The sequence below is a fragment of the Colias eurytheme genome, chromosome 29 (genome assembly GCF_061535395.1).
Source record: "Colias eurytheme isolate Ceu_HAF_F1 chromosome 29, ilColEury1 Martin Lab GWU primary, whole genome shotgun sequence".
Classification (NCBI taxonomy): domain Eukaryota; kingdom Metazoa; phylum Arthropoda; class Insecta; order Lepidoptera; family Pieridae; genus Colias; species Colias eurytheme.
Window position 1 is genome coordinate 2,273,865 of NC_143008.1, and position 22,956 is coordinate 2,296,820.

The 22,956-nt window shown below is 35.4% G+C and overlaps 1 protein-coding gene across 1 annotated transcript in view; it reads left to right on the plus strand.

Moving 5' to 3' along the window:
• The window catches only part of hts (adducin 1-like protein hts), a 96,271-nt gene that overhangs the window by 12,489 nt on the left and 60,826 nt on the right, over nucleotides 1–22,956 (plus strand). Inside the window, exon 2 of the mRNA XM_090118165.1 lies at nucleotides 16,481–16,540. The gene's annotated coding sequence lies outside the window, so the exon portion shown is untranslated. The remainder of the gene's footprint in view (nucleotides 1–16,480; nucleotides 16,541–22,956) is intronic.

Sequence of the window (22,956 nt, forward strand, 5' to 3'; positions counted from 1 at the left end):
TCACATCATAACATAACCGCTCCGTTGCGACGTAAAACGAAAATCAAACACACTTTCGCATTTATAATATCAGTACATGTACTATAAGGGTTTTTAATTGTGTACTTACTTGCTGGGTTTGCTCGCTGTTTTCGCTTGGGAGTTCATAAGACGAAGAAGAAGAGAACCAGAATTTCTGTGTGGACGTTCCTATAATATTTGCATTTCTCCATGCAATCTTGCATTTTGAGCAGTGAATTACCGGTTTTTGAATGTATATAGATTTCATTGGCAATATCTAAAAGTAGCGACGAGTTGTTTGCCAAAAGACGAAAAAAAGTAATAATTTGGTGTCGCTTTTTAGAAAAATCGTTTGTCATAGCTGATAAAAGTTTTGGTATAATTCAAGTCGAACTGGTGACCCTAACAAAGCATATAAAATAGACCATCACGAAACTAAATAGTTCACGCAAGACTACTGATTCGTTATGGATGAAATTTTGCGCACAGATAGTTTTATTATCAGGATTAACCGATTATGCACATTTTTGTTCAGATTCCAAGTGGGTGGAACGGTCAACTAGAATTATGAACCCATTTATCTATAGTTAATTTATATATTATAATATGCTCGTGGATTCAAATTCGTCCTGAATTTGAATGTATGCCGCCGGTTTGTAAATTTAAGGGATATATTTAAAAGTTTCCTATGTTCTCCTGGTTCTAAGCTACCTCCCCGCCAATTTTCATTTCAAATCGAACCATTAAGAGATTCCTGAGATTAGCGCGTTCAATCAAACAAACTCTTCAGGTTTATACTATTACTCTAGATAGAATGCTATTTAACAGTATACTTGGGAACCCATGAACCCTCAACGTAAAAGCACACACGCCATGTCATGGCCACCCTGACTCAAACCCCTGGCCCCCCGCCAAATTGAGCCGATGCGAATTACTCTCGTGTTTAGTAAATAATATTATTCTTAGATTGCGTTTATAAATAACGACCAACATAATTTAGTTTCGATTGCTCCCATTGGAAACTAGATTTTCGTAATATGGTGCTTTTGAAGTGGGTGCTGATCGTTAATTTAGAATTTAGGGTATATATAAATCATTTGGATTTGGTTCGTTGGTCATTTGTAGAATGACCGAACGAACTCAAACGCATACATCTAGTTTAACAACATCTGTTTTTTTGAAGATTAATTTCGTAATCTTCAATACATAGTATTCGTTGTTGAAACTTGTTCTAACCAAAGCAAACTATAACTAGAATGATTCATATATTTTTTATATTAATAATCATATTCTTTATTTACATCCTTACATACTACAGAAACGTTTATGTAGGTAGGTACTTAAGCATGTTTACGTAAAAGGAAACGATTATTTTTATTCAATTTAAAAATTTAAACGAACTTTTAGCTACCTCGAATGTTGTACCGTTAAATTTTGCGATCGCATGTGCGCCCGCGCACAGATATGAAGCGAGTTGTGTTGGAGCCGGTTTTCTGCGGGGATCCAATGAGAGATTTGAGGTCTGATGCTGTGTGAAAAGATATATTATAATTACGTTAAGTAGGATTGCGGAAAAAAGAGACATTTTGTAGGACTAAGTGAAGCAAGGGAATAATTAGCAAGGTGGGATTGGATAAGTAAGACATTTTAAAGAAAGTTGTAGCGATGACTGGTTTTGGGTTTGATCGTTTTGAAAAATTATTACCTGCACAATAACATACATACGATTGTCTTATCTTTCGATAATGATACATATCGTAGTGTCGTTCGTTTCTTTTCATATACCTAGGTAATGCAAATTTTTCGTGTATATTCTGTCGAAGTACCCAATGGTTACAAGCTTATAAGATTGAATATTTCATGTCTCTTATCTGTTCAGTGTTTATCCCTTTATCAGTTTTATAATAAAAATCTTCCTTTTATGTCTAACTAGCTTACCGCCCGCGGCTTCGCCCGCTTTGTATAAAACCTAATAAATTATATACTAAAACCTTCCTCTTGAATCACTCTATCTATTAAAAAAAACCGCATCAAAATCTGTGGCGTAGTTTGAAAGATTTAAGCATACAAAGGGACATAGGGACAGAGAAAGCGACTTTGTTTTATACTATGTAGTGAAGCAATTTTATCCTGGATTGTAAGTTATAATTCGTAAAAAACCGACGACTATAAATAATATCTGTATTTAAAAGTATATCTATCTGTAAAGAGCGTGCCGTATCCGACCCGTTCCCAGCTAAATGGCAAAACGATAAAATCTCCGAGTTTTACGCAATGCGCTGATGCAATGAGTGTTTCATTCGCATCTCTTGTGTTAACATTGAAGTGTAAGTGAATGTAAGTGTAGTACAATTTGTATTTACTAATATTACTTATCCATAATCAAACCCGCACTTGGCCAGCGTTTTGAATTTGAAGAGATTGTTTGTTTGGTCGAACGCGATAATTTCAGGAAATACGGGTCCGATTTGATTAATTCTTTCAGTGTAAGGAAGCCCATTAATAGAGGAAGGCTACAGGCTATAATATAACGTCACGCTAAGACAAATAGGAGCGGAGTAATGCGGGTAAAACCACAGGGCACGGCTAGTAGATGCTAAAGTGTTCCCGAAAAACTATGATATTCAAGAATTTAAGAAAAGACCGTTCATCAACAATATTAGTCCACATATCATGATGTATGGTACCCGAATAAAAATAGACCATATGTCAATCCAGATTATATGCAGACGTTGTGCCAAATCTCATTCATTCATTCGATTCAGAATCGTTTAGAGGTTGGTTCAGGGTGAATACATCCATCGATATATTAAAATTGAATAAAGCGATATGTTTGTGTTGCATATTGCAACATTTTTTCTGCCAAAAATGTTGTTATGAAGTTTCCAACTAAAATTATAAGGGCCGATTTTTTAATGCTTGGATAAAACTTATCCGTCCAGTAAAGTATTAGACGATAATATTAAAATGTCACGTAAACTGTCAAATACGGGCTATTAGTATACGTTTTTGAAATGGTAGTTTTATACATTATTCGACGAATAAGTTTTATTCAAGTATTGAAAAATCGGCCCTAAAACGAATAAGTTTAGACTGATAATATAAAGGAACATATGGATTGTGGATGTATGTTTATTACTCCTTCACACAAAAACAGGTGATCGTATCTGTATGATATTGGATGGATATAAAATATAGTCTGCATTAGCACAATGTGTTATTTTTACCCGGGTTCACATGACTGTTGGCTCCACCAAGCAGTTAATATAATATACCTACTTAAGTGTATAAAAAATAGATATAATTTGTACAACATAAGAAAAACATTAATTAAACAACGCTATCTCGACACGAATTATTTGGTCAACAGATATCGTAGCGATAGGTGATTGGAGAACGCACCTTATCGGTCATACGACACGTATATACAGTAGAACCTCGATAAGTTAAAGTCCAAGGGAAACACAAAATATTTTAAGTTATAGAAGTTTTAAGTTATCAAGGGTCTATCCATTTTTCACTGCTTCTATAGCTTTTAATTTATCAGCGTAGGTGAGGGTTGTTAGTTTTCTTTTTGGACTCATTTTAAGCCAGTTTTATCACACAGTAAGTAAAGTGATGTTTCCAGGACAACAATCAAAAACTTATGATGCAAGTAAGTTGTTGTCATAAAGCTAACCGCCGCAAAGCTTTGAAGATTTTCGATAAAGCAAACAATAGGTAATGTATTGTTTACGTTAACAATACATAGTAAACACGTGCAAGCAATAAATACCGAAACCTTTTGTTTTGACACTCTCTAAATGACTCATTGACAAACAATTTTATATTATAGAGGTTGTGGAAACATTTCTTTAAGTTACTGAGGGCCAATACAGAGATTATTTATTTAAGTTATAGAGGTTGCGTATTTTAAGTTAAAGAGGTTTTGGGCTCTGATGGGAAGGGAACATATTATTTTTTGAAGTTACAGAGGTTTTTATGTTACCGAGGTTTAAGTTATCGAGGTTCAACTGTATCAATTATCAGCTCTAGATGTGTGTTATTTGTGTATCAATGTATTGAACATTTGTATAATACGTAGGTACTAACTTTTTTTTTTTGTGGTGTCTCTCAATGTTAGCCAGAAGGGCTTCTACATTTTAACGCGGACGCGGGGGTGAACTGACGGTTCACCCTGGTAGCGACATGCACAACGGCGTCCCCCCTTGACGGGGACCACGAACCTCGGCTTGAGCTGTCGCTTGAGTGGAGGAGGCCAGAAGGGCCCTAAGGGCCGGCGCCCACTGCCGGCACGGCACGGCATGGCACGGCAGAGCATCCCGCGGCGTGCAATGGCATCCCGCGGCGTGCAGTGGCATCCCGCGGCGTGCTGCGTGATCCCGCGGCATTCAGTGGCATGCCGTGGCATCCTGCTAAAAGCCCCACTAATGCTGCATAAGTTTCAACCTTATTTCAACTAGCTAGCAATCATAATTCCTCGACCCCAAAGTGACGCATACGCATCGCGGGATGCAATGGCGCGCCGCGGCATTCCTTGGAATGAAACAGCAAGACACGTCATGCCGCCGCATCCTGCGGCGTGCTGCGTCATGCTGCAGCATCCTGCGATACGTCGCGGCATCGTGGCATCGAAATAAAGTAACTTGAATTCTAAACTGATTGAAATAAGATTCAAAATAACTTCATTAGTAATAAAATCCTCTGCCCTGCCATGCCACGCCGTGCCGGCAGTGGGCGCCGGCCCTAATCGGACGGGGGTGGTAATAACTTTCCGTTAGTGGCTTCCAAGGAAATTCCCATGGGAATTAGATGTTGTGCCTATCGTGGTAAAGAGTAGCCTATGTCACTCTAGATCCTAATTTTATTAGTGTATGAAATGTATTAAAAACGATATATGTATTACGAGAATATTTTGTTTGCTTAAAAAATAGGTAACTTTTCAAAACAATTTTTGTAAATCTACGTCTAAAAACTGCAATGTTTTAATTCGTTTATGTATGTACAGTGTACACTTATACATATCTTATATACTTAGGTATATTGTTCGCAGACAAATGATAGATTTAGCAAGTCATATGACCGGAATATATCAACGATCGCGATTTTTATAGAGAAGGACAACGTGATATTAGCAAATGTATCTGCGCGAAAAAGTGCAATATTATCTGACTTTACTTACATATTTAGTTATGTGATTATTCTCAACTACCAAAGAAGAAAATTAAGATGCATTCAGATATAAAGTTCGTTTAAATTGTCGGTCAATATTATTCGTATTCTAAATAAGCACATGATATCGAGTATGTACATAAACAGTATGGCGCAAAATTTCAAGTTTCTCATAGTATACATAGTTGGGCGTTGAAATGTCAGACAGTCAATCATCATGCCATTCCCCTTTTTGTATATTTCGATGAAACAACAAGTAACGTAATCTTCAAAAATGTATCTTATTCCTTGCTAAATAAAAATATCATCTCGACGAAATTTCACATTTGCTATCTGCAGTTGTAATAGGTATAGATGTTCAAGAATAGGTAGCATTATACATCTTTATTATTATACTAGATTTCCGCCCGCGGCTTCGCCCGCGTTTGCAAAGAAAAACCCGCATAGTTCCCGTTCCCGTGGGATTTCCGGAATAAAAACTATCCTATGTGTTAATCCAAGTTACCCTCTATATGTGTGCTAAATTTCATTGTAATCGGTTCAGTAGTTTTTACGTGAAAGAGTAACAAACATCCATACATCCATACAAACTTTCGCCTTTATAATAGTATTAAGATCTACTAACGCTATTCAAAACATCTCCAAGTGCCTACTTAGTACTTAGTATAAAAGGCGCAGATCCGCAAATTGAATTCAAGAGCAGCGAGTGACATGATGTCATAATGATGATATCAGTGACCAAGTGAGCGCGGTTCGCGTAAGTGGTGGCAAGGTCGGGCGATGGGCGGAAAACGTCTGGGCCACGCGTGGACCACGTTTGCGCGAGATGCTTTTGCTTTTGGGTCAGCTCTATTTAGATCAAGAAGGCTTGGTTTATCTATACTAATATCACAGCTAATATTATAAAGTTGAAGAGTTTGTTTGTTTGTTGATTTGGACGCGCTAATCTCAGGAACTACTGGTCCGAGGTCCGAAAAATTATTTCAGTGTTAGCCCATTTATCGACGAAGGCTATAGGCTATCATTACGCTAAGACCAACAGGAGTGGAGCAATGCGAATGAAACCGCGGGGCGCAGATAGTATATGGGTATAAAGTCTATAGAGTGAGACACCATTGAGTCATTCTTCATAGTTCATTGAGGCTTTGGGTAAATTTTTTGTAGATTGAAAAATCTTGTCATTGGGCCGATGTTAGCTGAGGGTTGTTGCTGGCTGTATGTAGACTTAGAAGCATTTTATATAACAAACTGTAACCCGTATTTTATGATGCTTTGCGCATTGCAATTTGCATGCTGTTAATAACGGCTGAACATGCTGGAACTCAATTGTTAACATCTATGTATACCATGTTTTTTGGCAAATAAATTAATTTGAATTTGAATTTGTGTTTTATAGATTTATGTTGACCTACATGAATGGAAATGAAACATAAATTTTGCATTGTACAGGGGAAACAACGATGTAATATGTATCATCGCGATTTGCGATACGTGGAGGGAGCGCTATAAAATAAGTACATATGTGTAGTCGACCCACTCCGTATTAAATATTTATGTAGGTACCTATGGATATGACTGCTTCCTTGGTATAGTGGATGTGCGTAGAACATAGGACCACCAGGAATCGAACCCAGGACGGATTCGATTCCTGGTGGAGACAAAGAAAAAAATTGTTTCGGTCTGGTAGGACAGAAAGCTGATCACCTACTTGTCCCTAAAGAAAACCGATCAGTGAAATAGATGTATGAATAATGCATCTACCCCTTACCCCACTAGGGGACACGGGACTCCACTTTTTTGTGGATATATAGATGTTCTAGTATAATTTCTTCATACTCCATATAAAAATGCCACATTTATATATTGTTATTTGTCCTATGTCCCTATGTATGCTTAAATCTTTAAAACTACGCAACGGATTTTGATGCGGTTTTTTTTAATAGATAAAGTGATTCAAGAGGAAGGTTTTAGTATATAATTTATTATGTTTTAGACAAAGCGGGCGAAGCCGCGGGTGGAAAGCTAGTTGAGGATAAATAACAAAGTCAGGTACACAGTTTATATGTAATATAAATTTTAAAATTGTTGATACAGATCGTACACATGACATCATATTTCGTGAATCTTTTATTTTTTATACATTGTTGGATATTTTCATGCAGTCATAATACGCTATTGTGTAGTTTTTTCTGCGATTTCTCAAGATAATATTTTATGCTCTCACATGACATTTGTTTCATACAGGAGATCTATTACACGTAAAGTTTTTGCTAATTGTATGACGATTAAAATGCGCTTCTTAAAGAAATCTGTTTTAAAAACAAGAGCGTGTGTGCCGATCACACGTCACAAGCGAAACTTTTTTGGCAAGATTCAAAGATACCAAAATCTTCGCCTTACTCCATAACGTGATGATATTGCTATGACGTGACCTTAAAAATTTTGAGAGTAAAATTTCAAGTCTCACGATTCAAGTTTCAGTCGCGTCTTAACTTCAAAAATACTTTTATATCGAGTTGATAAGGGAAAATATACAGGGTGTAATCGTTAAGTGTGCACAGGCGATTATTCCGTAACTATTGCAGATAACGTTAAACTGATATCGAAAGCCCTTTACCTAATGAGTAAAAGACAATACCAACTTTTTAGAAATAAAACGGGAAATATCCAAAAATTTTACATCAAACACGCCCATACATTTAATTTCCCATACATTTTGTATTCAAAGCAAATTTTCGAAGTGACATCCTCGTTTTTGAATACCATTGTATTCCACATTGAGCTCTATTTACAGTTTCTAAATGAATTTTCATTAAAATTTGCGAAGTAATTTTAGCACAAAACCAAAAAAAGAACCAAACCTTTCATATTACATGTTGGGGATAGTCATATCTCATACTAAACGTGTTTGATGTAATTTTTTTGATATTTCCCGTTTTATTTTTAAAAAGTTATTATTGTCATTTTGCTCATTAGGTAAAGGGCTTTCGATATCAGTTTAAAGCTTTTTGATATATGCAATAGTTACGAAATAATCGCCTGTGCACACTTAACGATTACACCCTGTATAATACCAAATCAAAATAATATTAGTAGACTCAGCTTATTATTTGATAATTTAAATAAAATTATCCCTACTTCAAATAATAAGGTACAGTTTAATGAAAAGAAATAAACCGTGCATGGTTTTTGAGTCTCAGAACATTTATTTTTAATTTCAAAAAGTAACCAGTATGTCCACAAAACAAATCCATCCAGGACAGTTTCAAAACACAAAAGTAGACTACAATTTCAATGTCTGTTGGTAATCGACTCAAAAAGTCGAAAATAAACACGGGACATTGAATGCTGTTTTAAGGTTTAACGGCCATAGGGTGTCCCTTTCACGCATATAGCTCTATCTCGCTCTAGCAAGGATTTGGGGAGACTGGAAATTCCGGTCGGTTTGGCAAAAAAGTCTGTTTCGACTCCCATATAGTTGGGAGTCGGTGACTGGTTTTTTAATAGTTTTTTTTTGGGGTAGGTATATTGTAACTACGTACAGGAAATTTATAGCTTTGGGTAGAAATATTTGATGGATCTGTTGTTAGTTTCGACGTTTGTACAATTTAAGATGTTGATGTTTTTGAGGTATTATGATGTGCTGTTGTTTTACGGGCATAATATAATTATATAGGAGTTTTGTCTTAAGGACTTTCGGTTGTGAAATGAGTAAAATTTTAATAGGTATTTATTAAATTTATAATTTATGTAATTTAAATTGCACACTACGGGTCCGCACCGGTTTTTCCTATGGTGCGTAGGTGTAGCCTATAGCATTCAGCGATCACATACATATCAAACGGTGAAAGAATTATTGGAATCGATGGTAATAGTAGTATTATTACTTATTATTGATAGTAATTACAATTAGTAATTAAGTGCAAGTGAGTTGTAAGTGTGACTCTTTTAATTTCTTTTATGTACCCACATGAAATATTATATTGTGACATTTTCTTTGAATGCACCGTTATCTCAACGAAGAAGTGTGGTTGATAAGGGTTTGGCTTATCTCAATGTTCAAGGAAACTTTATCTTGGCGTTTTTGAAGGTTAACCTTTTGTGTTTTTTGATATGGAAATACGTACGTTTTGTTAAATGTTTTCTTTCATGATGTTCTCGGAACTTTTGTTTCGATAAGAGATGATGCGTTGTACAGTGATTCAGAAATGTGTTTGAATTTAAATTAATATGAATGCACCTATTTAGTTATTAAGCAAATTGAAGATACTTTTGTTTTTCTAGATATACCTAGGTATTTACAATATTAAAAGTAGGTAGGTACGTATGAATGTATCCTATAATATTTCTTTTTAAAACTGACTTAAAAAAAAGAAGGAGGTTCTCAATTTGGCCGGTATATTTTTAATGTTCTATTTTATTTTATTGCATTTCGGTGATAAATAAAATGTCCCAGAATAATAAATTATTATTTATTGATTGGGCGAAAGACTTTTTTTAATAGCGGGTAATACATTTATTTAATATCAAATGGTGCATTAAATTGCGAACAGGGAAATAGGGGCGCAGCTGCGAATGTTTATGTAATAGTGTTGATAAAGTACAGTCGTCTAGAGAAACGTTAAGACTTAAGATGACGTTCATTAGCAGATAGTTTTTAAGATCTTACTAGCTGGAACCCACAGAGATTTCTTAATGCATACAAAATCATATTCGAATAAAATATTCAACATAAAAAAAGAAATATGTAAATCAGGCTACCAATTTTCGGTTTGTGGGGAATGGAATAAGCTATTTGCCTTTTTTTGAAGTGAACCTCTTTAGGCGTGTTGAGAGTGAAATTTAAAGGTCGCGTGGCAATACCGTCACACCATGTAGTAAGGCGACGATTTTTGCAACTTTGAAACCTACCAAAGAAGTTTCACTTCTGTCACGTGTGCTCGGTATACTCGCTTTTTTTGTGAAGAATTTGCGTAAAGATGTTTATATTTACGAGACTTCATCAACGCAATGTATCCAGAAAAAGCGGCTGCTATAGGATAACAACATTAAAGCCAAACAATCGACACAATCCACATAAATGCATATGTATTTTCAAAATAAATTATAATAGTTAAATAAAATATTATAATAACACATTCCCACACGACTGTACCTCTTATCTCGCATTGATTCACAACGCGTTGCATAACGCCATTGTACTGCACCGTCGGTGTTGTTGTGTTAATTATTTTTATCTATGTGAATAAGGATTAGATGCGGTGACGTCACAGTATGGTATTTTTAGCTTTCAACTATGTAGGTACAGATTTGGTACATGCGAAGTGAAAATGCTTTAGTGACAACCCTGCTTAATTTGAACTTTGAAGTAAAGGAGTGAAGTAGGTTAGGAAAATGTATATTATGCTAGTTTGATGAAAGCTCTATCATAATGACTGCAGTCGTTTTGGGGATCAGGTGAAATGGCGAGAGAATTAAAAAAAATACTTTGCCAACACATCGTTTTTACTCCCATAATAATTATACATTTTTTTTATAGACCGGGAGATACTGACACAAAATTTCGAGTCATTTGTAACAGGATGGCGGTTCTACAGGGGTCTTAGTACGCAATGACAAAAAGAAAAACGATGGTGTGAACGCTGGTACCGGCGGCTTAGTCGCGTGGGCGTTAGTCGAACTCGTCGGAAAAATAGCGAAGTCAAACGATTTGTAACACAAAAATTTTAGAATTTACCGATAGCCCATAAAAAAGAAGTAGGCGGTAGTGTCATGCCATACTTTTCCGGTGTGACTTACAGCCCGCCATACCGACGCGAATGTGTTGATTTAAAAAAAACAATTCAACCATTTGTACCAGGCTAACTTTTGCACAGGTAACCATCGTCGTGCAGCCATTTACGAAAATCGCCATGCCATACTTTTCGGACGATTCCAAATGGTCGCCATACCGCCGAAAATCTGCAAATTTTTTTTTTCGCCGAACCATTTGTAACACTCTAAATTTTTTTTTCAACAACTCCTGAATGATTATAAATAGAAGTGTGATAATGCCATACCTGTGGGAGGTGGCGAATGTGTATAAGATTTTTTTTTATTGTATGATTTTATTCGTATTTTGAACGATTTGTAACAGTATGGCATTAATCTTTCCTATAAGTTTGAGGTTCAACAAATATAAATACAAAATTTCGAAGATCTAGGTGGTAGAAATCTTCACTTCTATAAATTAATAATAAATTTATTTATGAAGTATGGCAGCACTTTTTCCCCCTACTAGAAGTATGGCAAATATAATAATGGTCACATTTTATCAAATACTCTCCAAAAATCCAAATGCAATACTGGTACAAAAAGTTTGGCGAAAAAAAAAATTTTTGCAGATTTTCGGCGGTATGGCGACCATTTGGAATCGTCCGAAAAGTATGGTATGGTGATTTTCGTAAATGGCTACACGACGATGGTTACCTGTGCAAAAGTTAGCCTGGTACAAATGGTTGAATTGTTTTTTTTAAATCAACACATTTGCGTCGGTATGGCGGGCTGTAAGTCACACCGGAAAAGTATGGCATGACACTACCGCCTACTTCTTTTTATGGGCTATCGGTAAATTCTAAAATTTTTGTGTTACAAATCGTTTGACTTTCGCTATTTTTACGACGAGTTCGACTAACGCCCACGCGACTAAGCCGCCGGTACCAGTGTTCACACCATCGTTTTTCTTTTTGTCATTGCGTACTAAGACCCCTGTAGAACCGCCATCCTGTTACAAATGACTCGAAATTTTGTGTCAGTATCTCCCGGTCTATTATCAGAGAAGTTAAATATGCGATGTAATGTTTGAGTTGGCAGCTGTCGTGAGATATAAATTTATTTATTATCTGTGCTATATTTAACACACGAATATAGTGGCGCTAGCACGTGGTTTCGCTCGTGAATTTGTGATATTGGTATAAGAAGTAGTGTAAGGATAATAGTATGTGTACAATGTACATGTACCTTTCTAAATGCAAGTTATATTGAGGTTATAAATTTATAATCTATATTTAGAAGGAATTTCAACAAAATCAGTTCAGTAGATTTTGTATTATAAATAAACTTCTTATAGTAGAGCCATTTTAATAGGCAACATTTGACAGTTCAACAAAATTCAACAACGTAACCTAGTAACGACAACATAGAATAACATGATATTTCGTTTTGTTAGAACTGCACATTTGCTTAACTTTTTTCAATTACGATTACATATTTATTATAATAATGACCGATATAAGTAATTTTAGGATTTGATTTTACTGATAAACCATTCTAAACATAATAAACAATTTCTGATTTAAAGAACTGACGTCGCTACAATTTTGTGTCAATAAACCTTTTTTCTTTTTAAATACCAGAGACGTTACTCTAAAAATCGAAATCAGACATCTAGAATCGAATGCATTGATTACTTGGAAATAAAAATTATCATAAATTATTGACATGTGTTTCAAGTTCGATTGACAAATGTTTCAAGTCCGTATCGATTAATTCACTTTAATCGATGTTTTTATGCAGGTTACCACCCTATGAAGATAAAATTGATAGACGTCAAATGTTGCCTATTAAATTGGCTCCACTATAATATTCATGAAAACTTTTTATTTAACAGACCGAATATCCTGGAAAACTTACTTTTTTGAGAAAATTTTGTTCTTATTCGGTACAGCTATTTTCGATAACTACCTACTTATAATGTAGGTATGTACATACATACAAACACACGGTTTCATTACAAACGCGTAAGACCCAGTCACCGTTAATTATACATATTATTACTTCGACACTTAGATGGTCGTAACTTAACATTTAACATGCAAGTGTTGGCTAATAAGTGATTAGAGTAAGTGTAATTAGGGCCAGCTGATTGTGGCGCCATCTGTGACGTCATTATTGCTGTCGAGTTTGTTTGTTTGAACGCGGTAATCTCAGGAACTAATTCAAGCTTTGTTTTTTACTGTGGCAACTACTGAATGACTGGTTTTCGTCTAAGGGGAAAGTAAGATATTTCTGCGTTTAGCGAAACTTTCTTAAAATGATTGTTTTGTCTGAAACGGTTCAGTAGTTCCAGATATAAAATTTTATAGTATATATATATGTTATAGTCAAAGTCCGATACACAGTCTCTTCGCGGAAGGACTGGTTTATCCTAGGTTTGGCCAAAGCCATCAGGCAATCCCCGAAATACATTTCAATTTCGCCCTTTGCCTGAAGTATTTTTAGTCAAACCCAGGAGCTCCTAACTTTTCAGTCAAACGTCGAAAGTAAATTATTCTGTTTCGGTTTTGGCCTAGTCAATCCTAGAAGCGACTGCAATTCTTGGTCAAACGTTGATCTGAACATGTTTGAAATTATTAAAACAATTAACATTAATGCCTCACCATGTCAGAAAAATGATTAATTTGTCACTTTAATTACCTAAGAAATTATCAAAACAATTAACATTAAAGTTAATGCCTCACCATGTCAGAAAAATGATTAATTTTTCATTTTAATTACTTAAGAAATTATTAAAACAATAAACATCAAAATTTTAAAAATGTTATTTTTTTATACTTAATCTTATACAAACTAACCTCCGTATATTCCAAAGCATTTATTTATTTATTTTATACTTTATTGCACATCGTACAAAAGGCGGGCCTAATGCCACACGGCATTCTCTCAAAGCATCTCAAATATAAAAGTGAATGAAAATCACGTAAGCTGACCAATCAGGTGTCAGAACTGGCAGAGTTAAGCGGTTCTTAAGACTTGAAAGCTGCTTAAATGATAAAATGCTTCCAAATATACGAAGATAAGACACTTCATACCTATATCGGAGTTTGACTCGTCAAACCCCGATTTAATAAAATTGTGTTTTGACGTTTGCCTGACCAAATTAGTCTCTCCCAGGTTTGACGAAAATTGTTTAGTCAAAGGCCGAAAATTTACATTTGTTTGGGCTTTGACTAAGTCATTCAGTCTGACCTGAGGATTGACCAGTCCAACCTAGGAGCGCCGGAGCTTCGGAGTTTGCCTATAACATATATAGAAATGTTTTATTGGAGAAAATATAATTATGAATATATATAATAAGATGAAAGCGTTAATTTGTAACTTTATGGCCATTATAATTTATAAGCGAGTGACGCCGCGGGTTCCAGCTAGTTAAATTGTAATCGTTACATTGAATACCGGTACAGCATTCGTCAACTAAAGAACGAATGAAAAAAAAAACAATAAACTCGATCATGATGGATCACTTTTGCCTGTCAAAAGTTACCGATTCATGCAGATCACGCATACAAAACGATTGTAAGCTGTATCGCAAAAAAATGTACTCGTGTAGTTTTTTGTATATGTAAATATGTATTATATTATGTAGCTATGTACTCTACTACATAGAGCACGCGCGCGGCTTGATACGCGTTTAGACATTGGAATAAAGATTTCAACCGACTTCAAAAAAAAGAGGAGGTACTCCGACTTCAAAAAAAGGAAAGCTTGTAAATTCGACTGTATTTTTTGTTTTTGACAGTATTGTTGTATTTTCAACGACTTGATTGAGACTTGAAACTTTCGATTGAGTAAGCTGATTTTGATGATACTTGACTTATGAATATCATGAAGGATAGTATGTTGGTACCAGGATAACACCTAACATTAGAAATACGAATATTTTCTCCCTAAAACCACTGCACAGAACTTGACGATACTTGGCAGTCATGTAGCTCAGGTACCAGAAAATATGTAGGTACTTGCTTTTGCGATACAGCTAGTATACCTTCTGTTCACACATCCATGTTAAGATGTATCAGTCCTTCTTACTAACATCCTGAGACACCACACAAAAAAAAACATCTAGTACGTTATAATGCACAAGCTCTTCAATTTGATTTAGGTATGTATATTGATCGAAATATGTATTGTACAGATATCAATACATAAAAATGGAATCAATAATGAAGTCACATCGATGCTAATTCAACATGGCGTCGGACAATGGGCCGCTGTGACGTCACTGGGGTGAATGAACTTCGCCGATTTGGTGGGCCGGTTTTGAGTTCGGAGGTTCATGGTTTTTGTAGCCCTGTGACTCTGTAGTGAGGGGAGGGTTATATGATATTATCATGGTTAGATATGAAAAAGTTATGCTTATAAATTATAATAGAACTACCTAGACCGATGCTTTCTGATCCTTTTTCTAACAACAACAAAAACGATTTATATCAAAATCAGTCGCTAGGTTTTACGCGTTATTGATTAAGCGATGATGGTTTGATAGATGAGGCAGATTATCTATTCAGAACTCTTCTTTGTTCAAAGCACACAAAAAGACCCAAAACGGGTTAAAACATAACATAAGACGTAGACACATTATTATATCGATTTACACACATACATTCATATCTACTCCACATCGAGCAAACAAAAAAAAACAAACAACAAATGAGGGTAGTTAATGATTAATCACCGCACCGAACTTCCGTTCAAAACAGTGCCTAGTAGCTGATCTGTCATGTGATCGACACAGTGACGTCACAGCGTGATGGCGTGCGCACTGGAGCGTGTCCCGTACAAACGATGTACTGGCTAACGATTGTACGTAGCCCATGCGCAAGCGCAGCGCGATGGTTATCGTTCCTGGAATCTGTGTTGTGTCGAACTACCACTATACCTCGTATTCATGGTAAACAAAGGGCTATTTGATAGTTATTACAATAAAATTAATTGATGACCATAATTTGACGTTTCTTGGGAATTTTAAATTTTCAACGTTCTTTATCTAGTTATCTACTCTGTAGGTAACAGGTAGTGTTACCAGGAACTCCCCAACATATTGATTCAAGTGTGTTTCTTAACAAAATATGTTTACTATGAATATGGGACTTCAGTGCTCGTCACAAACAGGGGTCGTATTATGACCTCTTATTTCCAGACAGTTTACGCCTGACTGGCATTCATATTATGATCACAATAACCAGTCAACTAGATTTGAGAAGCGCATTTGAATCGTCAAAACACTTAATTTATTTAATTCGGAAAGCTCTGCTCTCTTTATAAGCTCTCTTTATAAGGAAAGAAACTCTATAGTTGCTCTCTATGCCCTTTACTTATTTTTCATAAATGTAGTAAAACTCCTATGAAATGACCTATGAAAGTATACTGCATCCGTGTAAAAACTAAAACCGTGTAAAATTGTATTTGTAATTGCGATATATTATGTAAATTAAACGATATATTATGTTTAAAATTGCATTAATTAATTGTTCATTTCTTTTTATTACAGGTTGTGCATGCATCTAAGAGGCGTGTAGGTGTATCGGAGATTGCGTTTACGAATTTCTGAGTAAGTATCTTATAATACTTATCTAGATTTTTAGATCTAGATTCTAGATTACTACAATTGTTTAATATTGAATGAAAGGAGTAAAACTAACGAACTACAAATTCAAATGATGATAGAATTTTTGGAACAACCCTAATAGTTATTTAATTTAGGTAATTTTACTGATTTATCAATCGATTTAATATTTATCAGTTCTAGATTCTTGTACCTAAATTGATATACAACCTCATAAATATAAGAGAGCTTTACAACTACCCTCCAATAATGTCTTTATCAATTACAAGCGAGTATCTGTGTAAAACAAATGGTACGTAAAACGGTGTCACTTATGCGAAGCGTCACATGTCAAAACGCAAACAAACACGCGCCATTACACCGATTATTGAAATCTCGTTTATTTTCGCATTCTCGAGCGAAGCGGGGCGCATTAATTATGCTATCCGTCGTCCCGTATTAATTTCCATTTCAATACGTGCTGTGGAATTGCAAAATACTCTGCGTATACGGTAATGAGATGATTATACGGTGTGTGGGCACGTGCGCGCAACGGGGTGGTACCGATAACGATTGTGGTAACTACTAACTGGTAACGGTTTGGATATCGGTATGGTTGCGGTAACGATGTAGCATCGCTGTGTGTTGTGTAGGAATGTGTATGGGAATGGGAAAACTGAAAAGAAGCGTGTGTTTGTTTGAATGGTAAAACGATCGTCGAAGTTCAAGATCAAATTTGCTAAATATTGAAAGTGTGTTGGGTTGCTTACTTTAAATGCAGCAATGTGCAGTACATATTGTATAAAGCCTGATTTACGATTTCCAATTCCATTTTCATAGCATAGCTCGCAAGATTATACAATGTTAAAACTACTTGTCATCGGAATAAAACGGCGAAAAATATGTAAAACTATATTTATAAGGAAAAAAAATGTTTGAAATAGTTATATACATCGATTATGTTAACTACTACAGTAAAAATAAGTACGTTGTAAGAAAAAAAAAACATTTAGGCGTGTAGGTATTAAATATGCAAAAACAGTTTTCAATACCGATATTAATTTTCCACCACGCTTAGGTATTACTACGTGACAGACAGCACTAATTATGTACGATTATAGACATTTTCATGATTATGTATGAGTGCGGATTTGCAGTGGAAAATATGACCGTTAAATACATTTTTTGTGATACTAAAGCGTAGAAATAGGTCAACGATATAGTGCCTGTCTATGCAAGTGTAATAACTCAGAATGTTGACGTTTATGCATTTATTATTCATTCATTGTTGATGCTGTATATCTCGATTCTCGAGTATAAAAGTTGAAATGTTATACCGAGAAAATCAAGTTAATATTGTTGGAATATTGTGATATGGGAGCTGTCACTTTTAAGAAATAAAAACTAGCTTGCCATTGCAAATATACGTCCGCTCTCAATATTTTTTCTTATTTTTTTTTTTTGCAACATTTTTTTAGCCAATTTTTAACCAAGCTGTTATTGGTAAATTGACGTGATGTTATTGTATTATAACCCAGCTTTTTTCGATTAATGGATAAATAAAATCTAATATAAAATAACTTTTCACTTTTCGTACCACAATTTCGAGAGATTAGCTTGCTCAAAAAATTATAACATCCTCTTTTTACTAAACAGCTAAAAGACAATCAAACACTCTTCCCCCTTGCAATATTACTGTAGATAAAAAAAACGACACGATAATTGACAGAAGTAACACTCGGGCAGCTTTAAAAAACAATAAAACGAATTCTTCAGCCTCACAACATTAGCCATAAGCATAAAAAAAAAATTACTAGAATTGACACATGCCACACTCGGCATCTTAAAAAACAATCAAATAAATTCATCAGCCTCACAATATCAGTGTAGATTAAAAAAAATAGAATTGACACAATATGCCACACTCGGGCATCTTCCCGCCGCAACTTCCCGCGCTCCCAATTGGTCGCGTCCTGCGGAACGCGCCGGAAGTACGTACCGTAATGGCGTTCCGTCAGGTGATTCGAATGTAGGGTTGTCACCTGTTTTTTAGTTTCACCTGTATGTTCGTATAGAGGAGTAGTTTAGACTTGATTTTGTTTTTTGACTCAATATAATCGGACAGGTTTAATTCAAACGTTCTTAGATACTGATCAATTTCATGAGTTTAGGCGTGTATTTTTATTTTCTTTTAAGGTATATCGATTATTTTTAACACGTTTATATTTTACCTGTGTCAAACACACAGGTATGTACACCAAAATTTGACCGATTTTAATATACTTTATACTTTAAACGGACAGATTTCATTCAAACTTTTAGCACGTATATTAAATTATTTATTATAAATGTCTATTCTCAATGTTGCGTTGCGGGTGCGTGCCATTCACATTTATTAAAAAAATATAAACCAAATTACGGATGAATTATTTTAAATTAAGTATTCACATTATATTATTTTTTATTACGTACCTATAGCTGTATTACAATAATTATTGAGTGTTATATATCACGAAACTGTATTTGTGACAACCCTATTCGAACGCGTAGGTAGGCTCGCCCGGTTTCCGGTTTTGTCTCTGCGCTGCTCTATGATTATCTGTTCTTTTGTTTATGGTTCGGTACAGGGATCGCGTGAATGTTGTCTGTGGTGATTAGGATTTTCAATGTCAGGGTGACCGGTGAGATGCAGCAGGGTGTGTCGGTAAACTTTGCTCTGTCAGAAAATCATGAGTGACATGAAATACAGGCTTTTTCCAGAGTTAAGTTTCATTTTAACAAAGAATCTAAGAAATGATCTAGTTTGGTCTTAAGTTATAAACATAGTTCCCCAAACTATGAACATATTTTTAATGTTAACTAGCGGTCCGCCCCGGCTTCGCCCGTGGTACATATTTACGTTTTCTCTACATAAAAACCATCCTCGTACTTCAAGGAATATATTAAAAAAAGAATTATCGAAATCGGTTCAGCCGTTCTCGAGTTATGCGCTTACCAACACATTTTGCGATTCATTTTTATATATAAGAAGAAGATTATTGATTTGTTCTTAAAAATTCGTTTATCAATAATGACCCAAGAATGCAGATTACGATACACAATCCATAATATTAATCATATTATCAAAGTTTATCGACGTCCAATTATAGGATTAAGAGTGAAAAGTAGGTAAAATAAACATAAACAACAATTTTACTGTTTTTCATGTAATTATGGATAGTGCCTTCTGTTATATTATTAATCTTTCGTTTACGAATATTTCATATAGGTTATTTTAAATTTGTCAATTTTTAACACGCTTTTATTGAAGTGAAACTTCTTTATCGGGGTTGGAAAAAAAATTAGTGTAACATTTTTTCGTTACGCGTGACATTTTTCCGTTACGCGCCATCTTTTTCTTATCCCTACCACGCGTGATTCGACGTATTTCTGTAAAGTTGCATATAGTAAATTATTTTTTTCAAAAATAAGGTCATAAAGAAGTTTTACTTCTTACGTGTGTACACTAGTACACGCACACATTTTTTTTGCTTCACCTGTATGTTTGTATTTAAACCGACTCAAAGACTATTCGAACCACTTTTAACGGAAAGATTTAATTCAAACTTAGTACACTTATTTATCAAGGATCGATAATACATATTTTGTAATTATTTGCCAATAACTCACCAAATTAGACAGGTACAACTGATGCGCTTTTGAAATTTTATCAAGATTGTTCTAAAGAAACACGATAGGTAGCATATAGTCAGTTAATATTTCTCTATTCTGCTAATGCATCGGGTTTCTATTTGTCTCTAACATCGCCTTGTGGAATCACAAGTGTAGATATAATGTAAACAATGAATATGAGTGTTCGTCTGTACTGTAGTCACTTTCTATTGGTTAAGAGTTAAGGTCTTTGCAATTCATTTTACCTTGTTGGTTGTAGTGGTTTATGCTAGTGGAACAGAAGGGACTGTGTTTCGATTCTAGTTGGAGATAAATAAAGTTTCGTACACGATCAATAGGTACATGTTAGGCTGATGACATACTTTATTTTCAAGACTTTTATGGGGAATTTCAAGTATCGGAAAATCTCGCTAGAAAATCGACCATTGAAACAGATTTGAGGTATTATATCAATTATCTATGGACTAAACAGATAATACAAATTCTTTCAACGTTAAAAGCTGCAATATTCCTGAATGACATTGATATTTTTATTGGTTTGTCCGTCACAGAGTAAGCAGTAGTGCCTATGTCTTATAAGTTAATGACAGAATATAGAAACGTCAACACTAGAAGAAAAAAAAGAGCGTGTGTGCCGAGCACACGTATCAAGATTCAAAGATACCAAAATCGTCACCTTACTCCATGAAGTGACAGTATTGCCAAGACGCGGCCTTGAAATTTTACTCTCAACGCGCCTAAAGCATTACTTTAAAAAAGCTTCTTAAGATGCAGAAGGAAGCGCCAAGAAAGCACCCCCATATAACATCGATTAATCGCGAAATCGACCAACGCCTACACCGTCTAGCTAGGCCGCGGCGGCGGTGAGTCACGCGGGTCGTTGACCCGGCGCACGCGCAGCCTTCTGTACTTACGTATATATAGCAATAGGTATAGGAATATAGTTATGGGTAGGTTATAGAGTGGCGTTATGACCTAGATTTTTCGTAGGTTACATACTTTTTGATTTTATTTATGCGGGAAAATGAAGGGGAGGGGGTTGTTGTAGAAACGTTCTAATTAACCTGTACATATTTAATATTTATATTTTAAGTTTTTCATTAATCACCATCATTCATCATTCATCACCATCGATCTTCATTTTAATTACCTTAAATATCAAACGTTGAAAGAATGCTTTAAATTGCCAAGAATTGCCTATCTAGAAGTAGGTACCTACTTATGGATGAAATAGTTGATCTTCAGACAGACTGTACACCCCGACCCGTGACTAACCCATTAAACATTCAACTGAGGCCGTCTATTAAATAATAAATTAATAATCATGATCAATAAATAAAATTTTGATAGAAGAAGATTTGTTTCTAGAGCATCAGTATAAAAGAAAGAGATATTTTTAGAGTATTATGCTCAAACTATGTAAAGTAAGAAAATTGATCAAAATCGTTTAAAATACAATATAACTTAGTACGGAAAAACAATGAAAAAGTTAAAAAAAGCAGATAAAAAATTATAGGTACAGATTGATTCCTACAATTAATAATGTTGAGTTAGAAGTTGGAACTGTAGTTGGAAACTATACGTAACAAGTATATATGTATACTAGGTTTCCGTCCGCGGCTTCGCCCGCGCAGTCAAAGAAAAACCCGCATAGTTCCCGTTCCCGTGGGATATCCGGGATTGCGTCATTTTCCCGGGATAAAAAGTAGCCTATGTCCTTTCTCGGGTATCAAAATATCTCCATACCAAATTTCATGAAAATTGGTTCAGTAGTTTAGGCGTGATTGAGTAACAGACAGACAGACAGAGTTACTTTCGCATTTATAATATTAGTATGGATGTATACGTACAAGTATAAAGTACTAATAGTTTATATACAGACCTCATCCATACACCCCTGACCCCGTGTGACTAACCCATCAAACATCCAACATCCAAACTGAGGGCCTCTGTTAACTAATTAACGCGAGCTATTTAATTTTTGGCCGCGTTCCAGCGTAATGAATGACCCATTATATTGGGGATTGGATTGGAGTGATGCGTCGATTGTTTGACGGTGTTTTAAAACCGGTTTAATTTAAGTCTAGTTTGAATGCAATTTGTTTGTTTGAATAATATTAAATAGCAAACTGCAAATGGTTTAAGTCCCTATTTAGTTAATTGTTTTAAGATAAACTAGCGGTCCGTTCTTTCGTTTACGTTTTCTCTCCATAAGAACCATCCTCGTGCTTCAAGGAATATTATAAAAAAATAATTAACGAAATCGGTTCAGCCGTTTTCGAGTTATGCGCTTACCAACACATTTTGCGATTCATTTTTATAGTATAGAAAATAGGTTAGCTCTTAGCCTCTCCTCTGTTTAAGGCGCGGGTCAAACACAAGCGGCGCGGGCGCGGGCGTGCCATAAGCGCACCTCTTGAATCTGTTTTGCACCACGTCCTTCTTATACATTTTGTATGAAAGAATTTTGGAAAGGCGACGAGGCGGCACGCCACGGTTGCGCCGCGGGCGTACCGCAGGCGTACCGCAGGCGCGCTTCCCCCATCGCATCCAAATAGAGGTCAATTCACGGTCATACACAATCAAAAACAAATCGGGTGGTAGGAGACGGTAGCCTGTCAGTCAAAAATGTGTTCTCTCTGTGTGGAATTATATAGAGCTGCTATTACATACCCTTCTTCGTTTTGTTTTTAAAGGTGAATTGAATTAATCGATGAAATGATTTACACAGGTGATGGCAGTAGGGAAAG